Source organism: Oryza sativa, chromosome 12 (assembly GCF_034140825.1).
Source record: "Oryza sativa Japonica Group chromosome 12, ASM3414082v1".
In the NCBI taxonomy this organism is placed as follows: Eukaryota; Viridiplantae; Streptophyta; class Magnoliopsida; order Poales; family Poaceae; genus Oryza; species Oryza sativa.
In genome coordinates, this window is record NC_089046.1 from 218121 (window position 1) to 225652 (window position 7532).

Below are 7532 nucleotides of genomic sequence, written 5' to 3' on the forward strand. Positions count from 1 at the left end.
CCGTCCTCAGTGCCGCCGCACCACACCGTGTGCCGCGCCGGGGCTTGCGCCGCCGTCGCCGTCGTCGCCGCCGACCGCCGCTGTCGGTAAGCCGCCGCCTTCCCCCCCCCCCTTGCGTCCACCGCCGTCGCCGCCGGGTGGGCCAAAAGCCGAGAGAGAGAGGAAGGGAGAAAGAAGCCGGGAGGGAGAGAGAGAAAAGAAGAGAGGAAGGGAGAAAGGAGCCGGGAGAGAGAAAAGAGAGAAGAGAGAAAAAAGGAAAAAGAAAAGAAAACGAAAGGAAGGAAAAAGAAAAAGAAAGGGAGAAAAAGAAAAGGGAAATAAATAGGAAATTAGGAGGAGATTTAGGATATTTAAAATATTAGGAATTAACTATAGGATTAACTAAAGTGTAGTATTTGCAAAATAATACTATAATCATAGATTATTATAAATTATTCTTGATAATTTCTATAAGAAATCAATTCGCGGTAGTAATTTAGATGTAATTTCTTATAGATTATTATAGATTATTTTTGGTAATCTCTATAAGTAATCAATTTGCGGTAGGAATTTAGATTTATTTAAGAACTAAAATAAAGGTGTTGAATTTTTAGGAAAATTTCTTAGGAGACACAAAATGTCTTAGGTTGAGGAATAGTTCTATTTCGCGAATAATATAGTGGATATAACAATCGCCTCTCGTGCTCGCTTTTCGATTTGGTCTTTATTAGATTTTATTTGAATTCTAGTGGAATTCAAATCAATTCTTTGCACGTACTTGTAGAGCCTGAGGGAGTTGCGGATCCGAGTGAAGGCCAAGACCCGCTAGACTTTGAGCAAGGCAAGTCATCACTATTCTTTGAACATGTTGATCCCAATTGCGAAATTGTTTTGTTTACAAATAAAATTACATGCAATGATGAACATCCTACTTGTGATTATGCCATGCCTTGATTGTTGTCTACCCTTAAAATCTTTGTAACCATGATTACGTATGAGTCCCTAGTCAATTATGACGATTGCTTAGAAATGCTATTCTAGAATCTTGCATACTCATATTTGTCAAATGCTATATGCTTGGGCAATTACCTTTGGGAAGGTAATTGAGATGCAGCATGTGGAGACATGAGCGTCACATTGCCATGATGTTGATGACATGATTTGTGAAAGGAGAAATAAAATTAAACAACTATTTTCGACTAGGGCGGACGGAGGATTTGGGTGGTGTCCGGAAAAGGCTAGTGCCGTCCCTGGTCAATTAAGGACCGAGCCATGAAGTTAAGCATGAAACGACCCCCGTACAACCGCACTTCTCGTATGGGTATAGACCTAGTGGAATAGATAGCTGAGCAGAGGCAGTATCCATGCATAGTGGTTTCTTGATATGTGAGGCAGGGGCTCTACGGTGGGGCAGCCATTGGTAGGACAGCGAAGCGGGTGTCTACAATGGTATCGCCATCGGTAGGACTGCCATGTGAGAATCTAAACATAATTATAACCTAATGCATGTGTGAGTCTTCCTTTCCCGGGTGCGCCAGAACTCCTCTCACTGCTAGAAACCGTGTACGCCTAGAGTGCATGAGGATGTAAAGTTCATGGAGCGGGTACTGCCAATGCGAGGTTATCGAAAAGCTTTGCCGTGACGCGTCTCATGTGTTGGGACGAGGCTCATGTGTTGGGCAGTCGCGGAGTGTGGGTAACGTGTACATCCACTGAAGTGTGAGTAAACCGAATCTATTCAAATAGCCATGCTCACGGTTATTGAGCACCGGGACATGTATTACACTTGGCTAGACTCTAAATTCTTAACTTGTATGGGATGGGATATTGCATGATGATTTTTATGCTGTTGGAGCCACTTCCTGAGAGACAGGAAGGTGGACGTCCTCAGAAAACCATGACGACTCAATGGCGGGAAGCTATCCTTGGGATCACAATGGATGGTGGACAGAACCGTCATTGTTTAATATGAACACTGGTACTAAAATTTGGTCAGTCTATGCTAGGTCTTAGGCTTGTGAAAAGAATTACAAAACTTGCTTTGCGCAAAAGAACCATAGCCATTCCTTGAAATACTCCTATCATGTGCATTGTTGCTGTGGTGGCTTGTTGAGTACGGTTGGTACTCACCCTTGCAATATATACACTTAATCAGAGGCCGGAGATGAAGTTTCGGAGGATCCCTATGCCTATTACCAGGAGGGTGATGAAGACGATGGCGCTCAGTAGGTCTTAGTTACGGTTGTTGCCTGTGGCAATGGTGTGCCGCTGGCTTAACTCCGCTGCCTTATCTACTTCTGCTTTTGGAATGTATTCCGGACCGCTCGGTTCGATAATCTAAGACTATGCCGGCGGGCTTATGATGTAATAATTCGCACTAGACTCTTGTGTGTGTGCATTTGGTATTTCAGCTATGAACTCGTGTGTACCAGACTACTTGATCTAGGGAAATGGTACTGTTTACACGATTGATTCCTGTTATAAAAACGGGGGTCCACAAGGAGAGATAATTGGAACCATAGATTAATCATCTAAGGACTAAAAACAATTGATGATATATGACTTAATGAGAGAAGAGAAAAATAATGATGAACTATATAGGTATATAGGATATTTAAAAAATGATGGAGAGATATATTGAAATATTATGTGAATTATGTGGGATAATTTAACATGCTTATATTTTAAATCTCTAAAATTTAATAAATTATTAAATTATAAATAATGTACTCCCTCCATCTATTTTTGATAGACATATTTCCAAATCTGAAAATTTTATTTTTCATAGGCATATTTCAATCCAACAACATATCCTCTTAATGACTTTCTCAAATTTAATGCTTCACTCTCCATTTTTTCACACAAGATTGGCTACATGGGTATCGAGAAGTGTAAATGTTAATGGATCGCTTGTTTACGAGGAATAACTAGTAGCATGTTTAAATGGATGATAAGTAGAATTACTTATCCTTGATCTGTGTGCCAAGATAAAATATGACTATCAAAAGTAGATGTTGGGAGTAGCACAATATCATCCATTTAAACATGCTACTAGTTATTCCTCGTAAACAAGCGATCCATTAATATTTACACGTATCGATGCCCATGTAGCCAATCTTGTGTGGAAAAATGAAGAGTCACGCATTAAATCCGAGAAAGTCATTAAGATGATAGGTTATTGGATTGAAATATACTATCAAAAATAAAATTTTCAGATTTAGAAATTGTTGATGTGAAAACACGAGGCCTGGGAGATCTTCTTAACTCCAGTGCAGGTCCAAAATTCGCCTTCGGGTATGCTAGCGTGCCAGTTGATTTGATCCTGCAATCAACAAGAAACGAGGACAAAGAAACCGTGGTTAAATCCATAACCGATAGCTGATCGGCTAGGTGCCGATGACATATCATTTATCTTTGAGCCGATGTCATATATGCATCGATCGGCAATCATTAATAAGTAAGAAAGAACTAAATCTACTCGATCGGCTGTAGATATTAACGACATATAGTCCTTATGTCGATATATACTTAAATCAAGTGATTGGGATAGATCGGTCGCCATGCCGAGACAGTATAAATCACTTAGATCGAAATATATATTAATAATGAGACTATATGTGTTTATAGCATAGCCGATCAGATAGATCTAGCGTGTATCGGCTAATACTCCGATACCACTCTATATTAAGATATCACAGCAAGTAAAATATACCAAACGAAAGCCTAATATACTTAAATGCGTCAAGATCTTAGTACAAAGGGCGGATTCAACATGTCAATAAGGCATATAAGATAAATGTAGTTAAATCAGGTAAGATCGGCTGAAACCCCGATACTACCCTAATCGACAACCAAAGCCAGGCTAGAGATTGAGATTCTAATCACGACTCATAAGATCAAACTCAACTAATGCAGCTATAAGTATGAAAAGAAGGACAATATCTAGACAATCAAGCCGTTGGATGTATCATAGAGTGGTGGATATCTTATATAATCTAAGCCAACATCGATATTTAACCTAATCGGCTACATTCTACTGACAGATGTTAGCCGATTGTAGGTTAGATAGCGATATTGCCAAAGATTATGTGAGATATATGATAACTTTGACGAATTACATAAACAAGCTTAGAGTGTCATAAAGATGGAAGCACTAATCCCGAGAACGCAAGCCGCCATAACAAGTTTTACCTCTTGTTGATGATCGAAACCGATGCAGCTCAACCCGAAAGCAAGAACTCATCGAAACAAAACGAAAGTAAAGAGGGTGGCGATGCGCCGAGATTGTATTGAACGTGTGTTAGTTTGATTACATGGGGCTCGGGGTCTATTTATACCCGAGAATTACAAAATATGTCCATGTCGGACACGACTCATATCTCTAACAAACTCTAAGATACCATAAGTCTTCGCGTCAGACTTTTGCCAAACATATCTCTAAAGAAATTACATAAAATATCCTAATTAACAGATACAATTGCCTCCTCAGGACTCTATCCATGTGTGGCAATCATCATGAAGCACATCAACCTAAACCGACAACATATGCTGTGTCATATCGTCGGACTCGGCTCAATCGGCTAACCTCGTCCGACTCGAACTCTGCCGATCTTAGTCGTAGCCGATTCGGACTTCAGCCGACCCTCACTCTGTTTACGGGACGATTTACATCTCGAGTTCCATCTCGGTTTCTTCTTTATCTCTGATCCTTGGATTACCAAATTTGGTCGTTAACACAAATATGCCTATCAAAAGTAGATGGAGGGAGTAATTGTTAGTGGATGATGACATGACATATTTGCATGCTAAGTTTTAAAAATTAGTGGGCTATAAAGTATAGTAAGAGAGGATATCATTAAGAGGCTACATTGATTGTATATTTTTTTCTTAAAAAAAGTAGTCATATTTGAAAGAGCATCTATGCCTCTAGTTGGTTTTGGTTTATTGATGACAAACGATTATGGGACTAATGCACTTATTGAGTGTATAAGCAAGTGATTAGTCCGATGAAGAAGCTAGGAAATGGACTTATCGATGGATGAGAATTAAAGAGAAGATATTGAAGATGCGGGTATGACGTGACTATCTATGGCAAGACGGTGAAGCGCAAGCGACGCTCAGCTGCGATGGACCATGCGGTGGTGAAGGGCAAGCAAGGGGCTTGGTGCTGACGAATCTAAACCGGTGGTGAAGGGCGAGTGAAGAATGTGTCGTGATGAACCGTGTGTCGATGTAAAAACACGAGGCCTGGGAGATCTGCTTAACTCCAGTGCAGGTCCAAAACTCGCCTTTGGGTGTATGAGCGTGCCAGTTGATTTGATTCTGCAATGAACAAGAACAAAGACAAAGAAACCGTGGTTAAATCCATAAACGATAGCCGATCGGCTAAGTGCCGATGACATATCATTTATCTTTGAGCCGATGTCATATTTGAATCGATCGGCAATCATGAATAAATAAGAACGAACTAAATCTACTCGATCGGCTGTAGATATTAACAGTATATAATCCTTATGTCGATATATAATTAAATCAAGTGATTGGGATAGATCGGTCGCCATGCTGAGACAGTATAAATCACTTAGATTGAAATATATATTAACAACAAGATTATATACGTTCGTAACATAACCGATCAAATAGATCTAGCATGTATCGGCTAATACTCCGATACCACTCTATATTAAGATATTAAAGCAAGTAAAATATGTCAAACATAAGCCTAACATATCTAATTACGACAAGATCTTAATGTAAAGGGCAGATTTAACATGCCAATCAAGCATATAATATATAAAGTAGTTAAATCAGGTAAGATCGGCTGAAACCCCGATGCTACCCTAATCGACAACCAGAAAACAGGCTAGAGATTGAGATTCTAAGCACGACATAGTAGATCAAACTTAACTGATGTAGCATTAAGTATGAAAAGAAGAACAATATCTAGACAATCAAGCCGCTAGATGTTTCATAGAGTGGTGGATATCCTATATAATCTAAGCCAACGTCGCTATTTAACCTAATCGGCTGCTTTCTACTGATAGATGTTAGCCGATTGTAGGTTAGATAACGATATTGCCGGAGATTTTGTAAGATATATGATAACTCAACGAATTACATAAACAAGATTAGAGTATCATGAAGATGGAAGCACTAATCCTGAGAACGCAAGCCGCCATAACAAGTTTTACCTCTTGTTGAAGATCAGAACTGATACAGCTCAACCCGAAAGCAAGAACTCGTTGAAATAAAATGAAAGTAAAAAGGGTGGCGATGCGCCGAGATTGTATTGAACGTGTGTTAATTTGATTACATGGGGCTCGGGTTTATTTATACCCGAGAATTACAAAATATGTCCATATCGGACATGACTCTTATCTCTAACAAACTCTAAGATATCATAAGTCTTTGCGGCAGACTTTTGCTCAAACATATCTCTAAGGAAATTACGTAAAATATCCTAATTAATAGATACAATTGCCTTCTCAGGACTCTATCCATGCGTGGCAATCATCATGAAGCACGTCAACCTAACCCGACAACATATGCCGTGCCATATTGTCAGATTCGACTCAATCGGCTAATCCCGTCCGACTCGAATTCTGCTGACATTAGTCGTAACCGATTCGGACTTCAGCCAATCCTCACTCTGTTTCCAGGACTATTTCCACCTCGAATTCCATCTCGATTTCTTCTTTATCTCCGATCCTTGGATTATCAAATTTGGTCATTAACACCGTGTGAGGCCATTCGAAGCCACGGATTATCCGCATTAGTCATTTGAGAAATGGAAGATGAAATGTCAAAGATCAAGAAGATGAGATCTTCCCGATGATCAAATGACCTTGACGTTGGTAACCCTCCAAGTGAAGAAACAATATGGTGTGAAGGTACTCCTATTGGTATAACTTTGCTTTTTAAATTTGAGTTTAGGATGCCGTACTATTAAGAGGGATACCACATGCATATAATTGGTTGAATACTAGTGCTCAAAATGCTTCATCTTTGTGTGAGTTGAAAAACCTAAGCCAAAATTTCAATCCCCAGTTGTTTCTTTTGTCACAACACTTACACCGGGTTTCTTTGCAAGTTTTTCGACATCTCTTGATGGTTTTGGACCATGTTTTATGTTAGGTTTGATAGCCCATGAAACTAGCTTTCCATATAGTCCAAGATCTTCGAAATCGGAGTTCGGAGTAAAAAAGTTATTGCATTTTTACTTGAGCAACATCAGACTATCAGATTTGAAATCAGACTATCCGATGTATCGGACTATCCGATTTTTCACAGAACTTCACTCTCTGTCTTGATTTGAAAAAATCCTATCAAGTGAGTTTTTCTAAGTATCGAAGTATCCGATGTCGGATCAGAAAGTCCGATGATACAAAGACTCCGAAATTTCATGGAACTTGAGTCTCTGTTTAAGGACAAAGTTTTTGCTTCTAAAATATCGGATACTTTGATTTAACATCAAATAGTCCGATGTCTCGGAAAGACCGAAATTTTATGGAACTTTGTTCTCTGTTTCTCATTGCCTTGGAGGTTTAAAATAT